We start from the raw sequence: 15,493 nt of genomic DNA on the forward strand, positions 1-15,493 counted from the left end.
AATATAACAAATACAAGAGCAGAAAAAAACAGAGAAGAATAAAATAGAAAAAAGCTCAATAAAATCAAAACCTGGTTCTTTGTGAAAAATAAAATGGAGAGACACCCAAACAGACTCATCAAGAAAAAAAGAGAACACAAATAAACAAATCAGAAATAAAAAAGAAGTTATAACTGACACCACAGAAATTCAAAGAATTTTTCAACCAAAAAACAAATGGCCAAATTCCAAGAAATATACAATCTTCCAAGACTGACCCAGGAAGAAATAGAAACTCTGAACAGATCAATCACCAGACCAACTGGTAATCAAAAAATGCTCAACAAACAAAAACCTAGAACCTGATAGCTTCGCAGCTGAATTCTACCAAATACTTAATGAGAAGCTAACACCCATCTTTCTTAAAGTATTCTAAAAAGTAGAAGAGGAAGGAATACTTCCAAATTCATTCTATGAGGCCAGCGTCACTCTATTACAGAAACCAAAGACACTCCAAGAAAGAAAATTAAAGATCAATATCCCTGATGAACATATAGATGCAGAAATCCTCAACAAAATATTAGGAAACCAAATTCAAAAATACATCAAAAAGAACATCTATCATGACCAAGCGGGATTTATTCCAGGGATTCAAGAATGGTACAGTATTTGTAAATTGATGTGACACACCATATTAACAAATGGAAAGATAAAAACCATATGATAATTTCAATAGGTGCTGCAAAAGCATTTGACAAAATTCAACATCCATTCAGGATAAGAACTATCAACAAAATGGGTACAGAGGGACCATACCTCAACATAATAAAGGCCATTTAAGACAAACCCACACCTAGCAAAATACTCAATGGCAAAAAGCTGAAGATTCTCCTCTAAGATTAGGAACAAGACAGGATGCCCACTCTCATGACTTTTAGTCAATATAATACTGGAGGTCCCAGCCTTGGCAATCAGACAAGTAAAAAGGCATCCAAATGGAGGAGGAAGTAAAACTGTCACTATTTGCAGATGACATGATATTATACATAGAAAACCCTAAAGACTCCACCAAGAAACTACTAGAACTAATAACTGAATTCAGCAAAGTTGCAATACAAAATTACTATGCAGAAATCTGCTGCATTCCTATATACTAACAATGAACTAGCAGAAAGTGGAATGAGGAAACAATTCCATTTACAGTTGCTTCTAAAAGAACAAAAAACCTAGGAATAAACCTAACCAAGGAGGTGAAAGACCTGTACTCTGAAAACTGTTGAGACACTCATGAGAAGAATTAAAGACAACACAAATAAATGGAAACCTATCCGTGTCTGTGGATAGGAAGAATTAATGTTGGCAAAATGGCCATCCTGCCCAAAGAAATTTACAGATTCAATGCAATCCCTATCAAAATACTAACAGTATTTTGAATGAACTTGAACAAATAATCCTAAAAGGATCCCCAAAGACCATGAATAGCCAAAGCAATCCTGAGAAAGAACACAGCTGAGGGTATTATACTCCCTGACTTCAAGCTATACTATAAAACTACAGTAATCAAAACAGTATGGTTCTGGCACAAGAACAACCCATAGATTAATGGAATACAAAAAAGAGTCCAGATATAAACCCACACATATATCATCATTCAATAAATGATAAAGGCATCATGAATATACAGTGGGGAAAAATTAGTTTCTTCAATAACTGGTATTTGGAAAAATCAACAGCTACATGCAAGAAAATGAAACTGGATTGCAGTCTAACTCCATATATAAAAGTAAGCTTGAAATGGTTTAAAGACCTAGCTGCAAGACATGAGAGCATAAAGCTCTTAAGAGAAAACATAGGCAAAAGCTCTGTGTATTTCTTGGCCCAGCACAGAACCACTCCAGAAAAAGACACAGGTCACTGCAATGAATACTTGCAGAAGTAAAGGAGACTCCGTTTCCCTTGTATCAAGACATCTGGAAGCATGGTAAGAAACACAGAATATCCATTTGGGCAACTGAAACTGGGTCTCTGTTCATTAGTCCTGGATTATTTCATATAACTGGTGACATTTTAGTCGATGCTAACCTATTTTCTTCCTACAGATGCAGAGACCAGTCAGCCTTAATGGTAAGCCAGTGCATCAGAGGGCTCTAGTCACCAGATTCCCTCAGCTGCCCCTACAGCCACTACCACTGTGCTGTAGGAAGCTAAGAGATGCAGCGGCCTCTGCCAGCCGGACCCTGTCATCTTCCCTGACACTGGGGAGCCCTTATGATTGGCAGCACCTCCTACGTCACACCTCTGGCCACAAAGCAGAGCCACCTCAACACTTGGCAGGGAGGCAGATACTTGCCTCGCTGAGGGGGTGCACGGGAAGTCCTCAAAGCCCCCTGTGAGGTGCGGCAGGTGAAGGCTGTATGTGGGGTACACGTAATAAACAGACTGCAGAATTCCTGTCTCACGGGGCCTCTGGAGTCCACCCCCTGCAGGATGCCAGGATGCGACCTGGCACACCTGTCCCATCCCACAGAGCCCTGCCCACCGCACCTGCAGGCGCCGAGCAGGCCAGCCGCTGGGGCCGTCTGCGGTCGGCTGAGCAGACGTAGTAGACCCAGCATTTCTGGCGGCTGCATCCATATTGACAAATTCAGCTGCACCTGGTATTATAGTCAATCTCACCTAGTATAACACCTTTGGTATCCATTCCCACACATATTCCTCAGGATTTTGCCAAATCAGCTTTCTTTTGACAAATTAGCTAAATTTCCTAATTATCTTGGTATAAAAACTATTTCTTCTTGTATCAGAGATTTCTTTCTCTGTCAGAAAATACTAGGATAAAACCCTAGTTATAAGTCTAATGGGAGCAAGGAGTATTTGGGTAGATTTTGAGGAGAATGGGGATTTCTGAATGGAAAATCCCCTCCGTGTGATTAACTGTATTTCTGAGCAAAGGAATGAATATGCATATACATGACAAGAAAAGCTGCTTCTGGCCAAATGTCCTAATTCAAAGACTGAGAGTCACACTTCTTACTAAAAGAAGCATTAAATTTCATATGAAACTTGATAAGAGAGGGGGTAAAAATTATGTTTTAATTCTGCAACAAGTAAAATTGCATGTAAAAATATCCAGCAGTATTAGGCTCAGGGCTGCAAGAGTGAAGGAATCGTGCAGGAACACTGCAGACACGCTCCAAGCCTCGGACTGTAATTTGCCGTGAGCTGCCAGGCCTCCAGCCTGACGTGTTCCTTCCACAAGTGCCCCGCACGCTGCCAGGGACAGAGGACGCCTGGCAGGGGGGGGCCTGGCAGCTGACTGCAGTCACTGCCTGGTTCCCCGGGATGCCTGTTTCCCAGACTTATGACTTAAAGACAGTCAGTAACGGGCAAAGAGCTGAGGTGCAGCGCCCCACCCAGTGTGCAGGGGTCAGTGCTGGGCTGGAGCGCGGGCAGAGCCACCCCCAGTGACCCTTGATGTTTTAGGTCTGCTTCCTGAATGAGTCCCAGTACCAGTTTCTGTTACGACCAAGGTCCTATCACAAGGCAGAAACTACACCAGTTGTTTGAACAGAAAAAAAAAAAAAAATTACATAAGGAATTGCTATCCAGGGATCGTAAGACAAAACAACAACAAAAATAAAACCCTCCTTTATCACCGACAGGCAACCCCAGGAGGCAGCTGCCAGCCCGAGGGGTGGTGGAGCAAAGCTGAGAAGGCCCCACCGCTCACACTCAGCCGTTGGGGCCACGCGCTGAAATGCGGGCCTCCGAGGAGGGGGTGCGGCTGCGCTCCTGTGGCCTGACCTTGGAGGAGGTGCAGACAGCCTGGTGTCTCCAGGGGGCTCCGCGAGCAGGAGGCGACCGGCAGGAAGGGAGGGAACAGAGGAGGACGGGCAGGCGGGTCTCCCCACCTCGGGGGCCCCCCCACACTCCCTCACAGCAGAGCCCGGGGGCGCCGGGTCATGAACACGGGCCCCCGAGCCCAGCGCAGCACCGCAGGAAGGCTGGGGTGGACATCGGAGCTGCGAGCTGCCGCGGCAGGGGGAGGAGATGCCCGGACACTCCCACAAGTCTTCACTCAGATTGCATCATTTTTTGAAGGTATGGTCTTCAGTTTGTTTCCTAAACTGCGCCTACTCTATGCACACACTTCCTTCACACTCACAATGGACCCTTCAGAGGGGTGCTCACAGGGAAACCAGCAAGGGGAGTTTACTTGTGGGACAATAAAACAAGCGTTCATTTAACACATCGGGACACATCAGTCAGGTTCACTGAAGAGGAAAATTTAATAATAAACAAATCACCAGTAAAATAGGTGACTCGCCGTGAAGGGTGGTAAAGGGAACCCTCGCAGGACCACAAGCAGCAAGCAACGAGGCGAACACCGTGAGGCTGTGGCTCGGGGACGGGCAGGCACGCGGGGCTCGGACAGGCGCCATCCGGGAGCAGCCACGCGGCACATGCAGCCTGCCGGGGGCCCCGGGACCTGCCGTGGGGCTCAGCAAGCCGCAGTCAGCCCAGCAGAGGCGAGCGGCGGGGAGCCCAGCAGGGAGGGTACAGCTGCCTGAGGCGGGGCCCGCAGTACTGGGGAGGCCCTGCCAGCCAGCCAGGCGCCCGGAGCTGAGGACCTGCCCCGAGGCCACGGAGCGAAGGCCCCCGGCTCTCTGCGTGCTGACCCGGGGGCTGCACGAGGGGTGAACGGCTGGACCTGCACGTCCTGCTGCATTACCAGAAAACACAGCAGAGAAGGGTGGGTGAAGAGCTGCAGGGCACTGCAGCAGCCACTGCTGTCCCTTATGTTTATCTAGAATAGACAGGAAATCAATGGGAAATATGTCCAGAAAGCTTCACTGAACACGTAACTGCACTGGGTCCAAAAGTCTCTTCATTCGTGATGACCTGTATTTCCTAGTTCATCAAGCAGTCAGGGCTAAGGTACGACACTGTGTTGTACAATAATTCTCAAATCATCTTTCCCAGCCCAGCATCAGAGCATCAACAGGGAGCAAATTCTTGGACTCGACCTCTGACCTCATTCAGGGACTGTCCAGCGATTTGTGTTTAAACTCCTACAGGTGATTCTGATATATTCTAAAGTTTGAGAAGCACTAATCTATACATTCAAAACTGATTTTCATGACTGGCTTTCTGTTCCCTGGAATGTCTTAAGAACTTACACAGGTTTACTGCAAAAGCAGCATGTGGATTAAATACAACTGTACTTTCTATTTGCACTCATGAAACTATCAGCAAAATACCACATTATTTTATTCTACCTGTACCCCACAGAGAGAAGGCAAGAAAGAGAGGGGGAGAGGGGAGGGAGAGAGGGGAGGGAGAGGGGGAGGGAGATGGGAGGGAGAGGGGGAGGGGAGGGGGAGAGGGGGAGAGGGAGGGAGGGAGAAGGGGAGGGGGAAAGGGATAGAAGGGAGGGAGAGGGGAAGGGGGAGAGGGGGAGGGGGAGAGGGGAGGGACCAAGAAAAAAAGAACAAGTGTTAAACTTTACAATGGTTAAGAAGTGGTAAACATCCCTTTTATGGAATATATTAGAAATAAGTTTTAAGTATGAAATGTTCAGGTCAGTAATTATTGAGTAAACTTTTAAGAAAAGACAGCTGTTCTATTATTATATATGCAAAAAGACTGTGCAACTATCATTAAAAAGAGAAATTAATACACAAAAGGTCAAATAAGTACCCCCACTATCTACCTAATATCAAACCCTTCTGCTTTCCACATTATTTTTAGACCAAATATGCTTCTTTTAGTAGCGCCTTTTGGTGATGGCCAAGGCAATATGTAAGTCGGACTTGTGATTTGAGATTCCATTTAGTTTTTATGTGCTAGAAACGCACACACACACACAAATACAAACACCTTACTTTTCTGTAGAAAATCTAATTTTACTAAAGTCATTATAATGTTTTAAAATAAATCTAATGATGTACTATTATTTGCATGTAAGTGGTAACATTAAATTTGGCATTTCAGCTACATTATTCAATTATATCTTTTATATGGAACCTTTTTAAAGACATTAAATGGCCAACCTTTCTCAGAGACTTTCATTAAAGCATAGGAATCTAAATTTTAGTATCATTTCCGAATGGCATATCATCTGCATGACATGTATAGCTTTGACTTAGTAGGTTAGGGTCATATCAAGTGCATTATATCCCCCAGGCAGTTAAAAGGTAACAGCCACATAAATATGTCACAGTGACAAAAGACCTAAAAGGATGGAAAAATATTTAGTATGAATGGACACTGTTCTCAGATTTTCTTTTTGTATGGGTAAAATTACTTTTTTATTATTACCATAATTTAGATAACCTTAGTGCAGTAGCCTGCTTATAATATATATTATAATATATCATAAATACATATATCTAAACAGAAGTACACAATTGAAGCAATTATAAAATGTTCTTTGAAAATACTCAAACTTACTAAGATCTATGGACATACATTCCCTGAATGAGAGCTAAATATTTGTCCAGAAACTGAACCTCTGGAATCCTGTTATTCAAATCTTTAGGAATTCTGTTAATGGCTCTCAAAATAGTATCACAGAATTGTAAATAATTGAGAATGAACATTTTATTCAAGCATGTAGAGATTTGTCTAAAATCACAAAGTCAAGTACAGTTAGCTGAAAGCCGCAGAAATTCAATTCCCTTTCATTTTTGTTTATCCTTTAAAACAAAATAGAATTGGTAGAAGGGATGGTTTGCTGGTAGTCTCAAACATTTGATTTATCTAATATTCTCAATTACTGATCAACTTTTTGGAACTGAGTCAATGAAAATAAATTTAAATCAAAATACAGAAATTTGGAAATATAGGATTACTTTTAAACTTCTTTTCATCTAGGCTGGGGACACTTAAAAATGATTATGCTGATATCCAACTGAAATACATTTTGACATATTTTGAAAGGATTTACTGTTAAATAATTAACATTAGGGCTCCAAAACTTAGTTGCACCAATGAATAACAGTCATTTCTTTTCACTTAAATACTCATAAAATTCATAAATTGAAGACGTAGAGTTGTGTCATGACACCTAAACTTAAACTCTGACTTTTTAAAAAATATATATATTTAAAAGTTCTAGCTAATATCATCACAGACTACTGGGGTAAGGGCATTATTAGATCATATCAACAATCAGTTCGCCACCCTTGTGAAGGATAATTTTACAGCATAAGCGAGGCAGAAGTTAAAGAAGCTGGAGGGAAAGTAAGGTTGGGAACACACTGAAGTCTCAGGGGTACAAGATGTCCTCGGACAGGCACCAACTTTCTTAGCATGAGAGGATTTTTTTTTAAACTGTCCTGTTCCAAAATGGTTAATACTGTCTAACACGATGTTCCATCATGTCCAGGGAGTCGATATTCCCTATACTTTCCAAGTGCACATATCCACTGACTGGTTTGGACTTCATGTCAATGAGGCTGAGAGGAATGAGAAATTCCCTACGTCGCAAGTTTTCCTTCGAGCGCCTTCACAGCTAAGACAGCTACGTGGTTCACCAAGCAGAGGCCACTTTGTGAAGAGGAACTCCATGCACGCTGGGATGACTCTACTTGACAGAAATATTTTCTTACATTGACATGAAATTGAGCTTTAGTAAATTCTAATTCTGACTAGTTTACAAAGCATAAATCATTTTATGTCCCTTTCCACACTTAACTATGTTTCCATGTAACTTTATTCCCAATGTCTGCATCTCAATATATTACTAAACTACTAGGAAATACATTTAATAAGACAAAAATAAACTACCTTAGAATAATATCTGCTTTTACTATGGTCCAGATCCTAGCCACAAGGTTGTCTTTCCAAGTTTCTTGTAAAATACTTTCGAAACAACAATAAAATTACTAAGGCAAATGATTGAATAAACCAACTAAACTAAAAAAAAAGAAGCCAATAACCACAAATCAGGCAAGAAGGGAGAGGAAAAGAAAGACAATATTACCAAGACAACTGTCCAGAATAAAAACAGGGCTACAGATTTAACCGTAAACCTATCAAAAGTCATACAAAACATAAATAGACAAAACATTCTTGTGGAAAAAGAATATTAGACTATGCAAAGCATTAAAGCCAACAGCCTATTAACAAGAAGCAGAGCTAACAACATAACCTGTGACATTTTTAATATGCAATAAAAGGGTCAAAAACAAATAATGCAAACACTACCAAAGAGAAAGCTGGCATAGCTGTGTTACTAATAAACGAAGAGAATTATGGGCCACTTCATGAGGATGTACTGTTGAATTCACCAACTTCATTACATAGACAGCAAAAGTTGATGGATTACAATGTGAAAAGGCAAATCCACATGATGTGCAAATATTCAAAAAATCTCTTTGAGCAAGTGCTAGATCAGGCGGTGTAAACAAATCGCTAAGGACGGAAGAGTTGGCCGCATGATTACAGGCTTTACGTGACAGACTCATCTAAATACTGGCAGCAAGAACTGCATGAAATTCACTCTTTCCAAGCATATACAACCCGTTATTAAAACTACGAAAACTTTGGGCCATAAAGCTCATTTCACCAAATTTTAATTAAAATTATATAGAATATGCTATCTGCAATGAAGTTAAAAGTTAACAGAGACACCATTTAAGCACGTATGTTTAATTTTTAAAATGATAACACTATAACACAACTGAAATTTGTAATGAGAATTAAAATAATTATCACTGATTATAAACAAAATGTAAACAAGTGAATTTCTTCATACGCATCCCATCACTCTCATTTCGCTCCAGCTGTGAACATTCCCGTCCGAGTGCCGGGGGAGACGGGGGACAGCAGTCCTCCCACTGGCCCACCTGAGGGTCTGACACACTAGGAAGAACTGCCTCCCAGCAGCACCCAACATCACCTCCACACCATCTTAGTTCTGGGACGTTTTCCCACGAGTACCTCGGACTATCGGCCACTCTACTTAACGTGCCCACAGGCTCTGGGCCCAAACGCATCCCGTTTTTTCTGCACAGCATGTAACTGAGACTTCCAGCTTCAGGGTGAGAACACACTGCAGTCCTGCCTCCCAGCCACATCCTTGAGCCCCAGGGAGACAGTGCAGAGGCCCAGGGCTGCTGTGCACCCTGCAGGTCTGCGCCACCGCTGAACGGCACACGGGGGAGCCGCCGGTCTCAGCGGAGCTGGAGGCACACCGGCAGAGCCTCTGCTTTTGAAAGACTTGTTAGCTTCACCATCCTGGACAGCAAGAACCTACCCGATGACCCAGCAGAAGACGTGCTCTTCCCTGCAAGTCTGTCCAATACCCAGACATCCTGAAGAAGTCAGCTCAGAACAAAGTCACTCCATGTCTCTGCTAAGATGTGCAGACAGGACAGAGCCCTGGAGAACTGTCTCCCCATTGTGGTGAGTTGGCTAGGGTTAGCCATGTATCAAAAACACCAGAAACCAACTGATCAATGTATTTACATAAAGATAAATGAGCTGTAGGGAATCTAAAAACACATATATGAAGGAACATAAAAAATTGAAAGTCATTACCAGAGAGATGCTCTATGGTTCTGGACAGAAATATTAAAATGTTTTTTCAACTTTATATATAGAGTTAATGAAACTCAGGGGTTTAATGAAATATAACAACATGATTTTAAAATATTTATAGAACAGAAAAGACCCACTTACAATCAAATACTTCTATTAAACAGAAAGAAAATAAGGGTAAAGGGCTCTTGTAGATATTAAATTCATTATAAAGATAAAATAATTAAGGTGGCAATTGCATAGGGATATACAAATAATCAGTGGTGTAGAATATCAATTCTGCAAACCAACACATACAACCTACCTTTAACATAAGATACAAGTAGCTTTATGAGCAGCAATGATTTACAAACAGACACTCTGGGTGAATTAGACACACAAAATCCCCCTGAGTGGGGTGAAAAGTAAGCCCCCACACAAACAGGCCTACACAGAGTAGATATATAATCTGTCTTACTGGGTAAAACTGTCCACAAATCTGCGGCACAGACACCCCATTTCCCACGCTCATGTTTTCACGGACGTGCTAGTAGGTGGGGAACCTGCGTGTGTCTGTAGGAGGGGGTCCTTTCACCATGATAAGAGGGCCCCAAAGCCCGTCTGCCCTTCCAGGGGATGCGCAGGTTTTCTGCTCTAGGGTCCCAGAGCACCTACACGAGGCCCCCCACACCCCTGAGCTGCTGTCACCCCCGGCCCAGCTGGGAAAGGCAGCTCCTGGGCTCATGGGCCCTGACTGCGGGCAGGACTCAGTCGCTCCCAGGATGTTGGAACTCGGCTGCTCCGTGGCTCAAGGCCTGAGGCCCTGAGGGTCTGGCTACCTGGGGTCACCATCCCCTCCCCACGTGGCCCCTTCCCACATGCCAGGGGGAGGAGGCTCCGGGCTGCAAGCAGAGGGAGGAGGGGCTTCTTCCTGGCTAAGGCCCCTCACTCTCCCAGGAGACCAGCTGGCCCTTCAGCAGCCCCTCGGGCAGCAGCCCAAATGTTCCGTCCAATCTGCAGCCTGGAGGCAACTACAAGCATGCGACCAAGGAGACAGAGAGGGGCGCGCACAGACCGTGAGCCGGGCCGGAGGTGTAGATGTGCAGCAAGCAGGGCGTGAACAAGGAATCCTCAGCTCACTTTTTCAGGTAGAGTATTGCTAAGTAAGTGGAGAAGAAGTTACTCCTTTCGTAACTCATGGAATGAAGAGAAGTTTATCATGATTTCATTTGGTTTACTGTCACTTCAGTCTCTGACAATAATGTCCATTGCCCTCAATTTCTACAGAGGAATATGGGATTGACCTTAGAGATGGGATCATAATGGCCTCCTAAATCACGTTATGGCAATGGAATAACATTATGCAAAACAGCCGCCGCCCTTGCACAGCACCTGCTTCATGCAACGAAATAAGCCCACCGCTTCGATGAGCGGCATAAGACGGCAACTAGAGCCAGCATCAGGGATGTTCTGAGGCACTCACATATGCAGTTTAAAAATGCAAGTAATCATTAATAACTTCCAGCAACCTGTTAACATTCCCATCCCATGTGACTGAGACCCAAATTTCAGCACTTCAAGAGCCGAATACAAAGAAGAAAGTACAGAATGGACAGTGCGGGACCCTATGGAGCACAGCAGCACCCGGTTCATCGGGGTCCCAGAACACCTTCCCGCTGTCCAAGGGAGGCAGCAAGGCACCATCTCCGGGGTGTGTGAGGGCAGCAGTGTGCCCAGCGGGGCGGTCAGTGACTGCTGGACGAAGCAGAAAACGAGTGAACTCAGGAGGATACTGACTTCTCTCTTTTCATTTCCTGTTTGAAAGTCTACATTTTACTTGGCACGTTGGACATTCTCATCTTCACTCTGAAGACCTCCGTGAACAAGAGAGAGAGATTTGCTGCTGTAGTAAATTATAAATAGAACTGGATGTGCACTTTGTAAAAATCCAGTATGTAAATCCAGATACCAAATAACTGTGTTTCCTCAGTTTTTGCATATGACCATGTATCATTAATATTTGTTGTGGCATAATTTCCAACAGGTATACAGATGGAGTAATTTAAACCTCATCCAGGAGCCAAGTAAAGACGAGGAAAATTGTCAATAAATATACCAGAGGGAACAAGGACCATAAAGCATATTTAAGATCAGGAGATTTTCTTGCACCGTAAGTGCAGTTTCAATGAGCACCATATGGTTTACATGATACAATCAGGTTAACAAGGAGATTCATGCTGATAGTCTTTCTATTGTTGAGGGTTATGACTAAAACTGCAGATCCACTGACCTACCTACCCACCTATCTCTTGTTAAATGGGAGGATTGAGCTCGGACTATAGGGCGCTGTTATCATACAGGTTATTCCTATTTCAACTTCTTCATTTTGTTCTATTTTTTTTTTCTTAGCTCAAGCTACTGAATGGAATTTTTTTCCAGAGAAAATGACTTCACTGAGATGTGATCGGCGCACTGCACTGTATTGATCTAGTGCACTTACACCTTGGGATGCGATGCAGCAGCGGGTAACACACTGTCAAGTCACAGGGTCATCATTTCTTTGCTGTGGTCAGAACATCTGATACCCAGCTTCTCAGCGACTCTGAAGTACATGAATCGGCTCTGGGGCAATGATCACTGTGCTGTGCAGCAGACGCCAGGGCTTGTTCGCCTTCTAGACGAAAGCTTGTCCTGTTTAACAACATGTCCCCAACCCCTCCCACCCAACCTGGTAACCACCGTTCTTCTGTCTGAATCTATGAGTTTGACTACTTCAGATTTCACAGTAAGTGACATCATATAGTTTTTATCTTTTTCTGTCTGACTTGTCTCACTTAGCATGATGCCCTCGAGATCCATCCATGTTGTTGCAAATGTCAGAATTTCCTTCTTTCTAATGGCTGAATAATATCCAATTGTGTGTGTGTGTGTGTGTGTGTGTGTGTACGTGTGTGGGTGTGGGGGTGTGGGTGTGGGTGTGTGTATGGTATCTCCTTTATCCTTTCATCTGTTGACAGACACTTAGATTATTTCCATAACTTGGTAGATGTGAATAAAGCTGTAACAAACATGGGAGTGTAGATATCTTCTCAATATCCTATTTTCACTTCCGTTGGATAATACCCAGAAGTGGAATTGCAGGATCATATGACAGTTCAGTTTTAATTTTTTTTGTGAACCATCACTGTTTTTCACCATTGCTGAACCTATTTACATCCCCATCAACAGTGCACAAGGGTTCACTTTTCTCTATTTCCTCACCAGCCATTGTCATCTCCTAGCAGAAAGCAGAGGCTAGAAGCTCCCTGGCCTTGGTCTAGGCAGTGACTTTTGGACTCAACTCCAAAGCAAAGGCAGCCAAAGCAAAGACGCACAGGTGGGAAGACATCAAACCAAAGAGCTCCTGCACAGCAGAGGAAGCCACCAGCAAAACGAAAGGCAGCCCAGGGATGGGAGGAAGTATTTGCAAACCATACACTGGACAGGGGTCAACATCCAAAATGCATAAAGAACTTATACAACTCAGTACCAAACAAGCAATCTGATTGAAAAATGGTCAGACGAAGTGAACAGATGTTTTTTCAAAGAAGACATCTACATGGCCAACAAGTACATGAAAAGATGCTCAACACCACTGCTGAGGGAGCTAAACCACAGCTGTGACCTGGCACTTGCTGTAACGGCCGGCATAAACGAAAACGATTATTGTTAATGTATTAAACATGTTTTAAAGGAATTACTGACTCAAGTATAAGAATTTTTAAATCTGTTTTGGAAACACTTTCCAGCTCATTATGAGTATCTATAGGTTTCCTAGTTAAAATTTTCCTTTTGATTGAGATTAAGAGAAACTTTGTAAGAATGTCTCTGCCTCTGGATTTTTACCAATGTATATGAAAATAGAGGGATTTTTTTCAAAGTAGAGTTTGTTTAAAACAGTAACAAAGCCATTTTATAAATTTGCATTTAATATTTCAGCACACAAAACTGTCATTTTTTAATTGCATATGTCTCTGCAGCTATAAAATACAGAATTGTATTTAAGTTGTATAATTTAGAGTAGCCTCAGGAAATTCACAAATTTCCAAAAGTACCTGATGTCTCCTAACTAAAACCAAAATGATTGTTATAAGTTAATGGGGTTTTCAAATATAAAAAAGGAAATTTTAATTTTATGTAGTTATTTCTTCTTCATCTGAGCCAAAGAATATACAGTCCTTCAAAATGGGCATAAAATGTTGGTATCTGAAGAAGCCTGGGTACAGTAAAGGCCCACACTTAAGAATCCAAATCTGAAGAACTGAATATTCTTGGCTCAAATGAACAATTCTGGTATAAGGGAATAAAACAAATCCCTTTGATTCCATCTCAATTCTCTTTACCAAAATTATGATATTACTATTATTTACTAAAAGTATTAGTAAAATGCTGTGATAGCAGGCATTTGTGCGCTCTGTTCTGCTAAGTGAGAGAGAGAGAGAGAGAGAGAGAGAGAGAGAGAGAGAGGAGAGCTCACTTCTAGGTCCCTAGCTGCCTCTAAGCTGCTCAGTAAAAGGTGAGTATGTCCTATTCTCAAAACCTTTTTCTTCTTATTATTCATAGAGTGTGTCATCAATGTCCAGAGAAGAAAAAAGTGAGTTTCATTCAAATTGAGATAATCTGAGGAGACCTAACGAAAAGATTATTTACAAAGTTGTGGTGGGTGTAGGAAACCACACAGCATAGGGCGGCCTCCTGAGGTCAGAGAAAGTGGGAGCAGTGACCTCTCCCCAGGCCCACAGGACAGAGCACAGGGAACCCCACCTCGGCCTTGGAGAGGGACAGGCTACCCACCACTAGCTGTGACCTCAGGTAGAGGGTTAAGATCACCCAGGGACACCCACAGAGGCGAAGCACCACCGGTTCCCTCTCACCCTGTCCTCTGGCCCTGCATGAGCGGTTTACAGCTGATGGGGTCCCCGTGCCCCCCTGCTGTCACCACAGAAGGGATGCAGGGGGGTGGGTGCAAATCAAATGGGGCCGAAAGAACCCATCCAGCACAAAAAGTTTGTAATAGATGATACAAAGGGCTCTTCCTCTGCCATAGCTTACAAAATTAAACAATTTAAGCCATTTCAGTACCATAACAAATGTGTATATGAATAAATCCAGCATTCCCTTATAATTATAAACAAATAGAGTTGAATTTCCCATTAAGAGAGCACGAGAATGTATTTATGGGTTTTAATTTTCATTTTAAGTATTATTGTGAATAAGATAATGGTAATTAAAGACTAAGTGGAACTTTAAAGCTATTACAGTATCACAGTAAACAATTTGAGGGAGAAAAAGCCATCGGTTTGTACTGAAGAGGAACAGACCCAGGATTCCATTATGGTTCTGGTCAAGTGGAATTAAATGGACCTACAACACAGTTCAGAGCCTAAATGGGCTGTTGTTTTCTTATTTTAAATATTATCATGTATATAAATTAATAAAAAACCTGTGAAATAGACTATATAGTCATGTTTTGTTTTTAAATTGCAGTTTGTTAGTAACGATAGGTCACTTCTACCGAGTGAACAGCATGGGCGCTGTGGGGGCCTTTGTGAGACCGCCTCAAGGTGTGAGCGCCTGAACGAGGACCTGTCACCCACACAGGACCCATCTGCTGTTCACTGTTCTTGGCTCAACTGGTTGAGAAGCCGAGCAGAGAAAGGGCGCATGTAGGGGACCCTGAAGCATCACCTGAGGTCAGGATGAACTCAGGAGGAGGTTTAACTGGCAAACGTGGGGACTGCCCTCCGGACACTGACACCAGGGGGGGTCGCACAAAGTCACCCAGGCACACAGGTAAAGGTGTACTCAGCTGTGCATCATAAGCATGAATTTATTACTTTGGAAGTAACAGACAAGTATTAATGCCCTGCTACTTGGATGATTTTTAAATCCTATTTCAAAACAAACAAAATGCACTTGCCATTCAAAACTCAGCTTGTGACCCCTCACA

The 15,493-nt window shown here is 42.8% G+C and overlaps 1 long non-coding RNA gene across 1 annotated transcript; it reads left to right on the top strand.

Moving 5' to 3' along the window:
- Positions 1-3,690: 3,690 nt before the first annotated feature.
- On the top strand, positions 3,691-14,998 carry LOC118968457 (uncharacterized). Its single transcript, XR_005056112.2, has 3 exons — positions 3,691-4,080; positions 11,914-12,289; positions 12,769-14,998. It is a non-coding gene; the product is annotated as an uncharacterized lncRNA (long non-coding RNA).
- Positions 14,999-15,493: the final 495 nt, after the last annotated feature.

Source organism: Manis javanica, chromosome 3 (assembly GCF_040802235.1).
Source record: "Manis javanica isolate MJ-LG chromosome 3, MJ_LKY, whole genome shotgun sequence".
Taxonomy (NCBI): domain Eukaryota; kingdom Metazoa; phylum Chordata; class Mammalia; order Pholidota; family Manidae; genus Manis; species Manis javanica.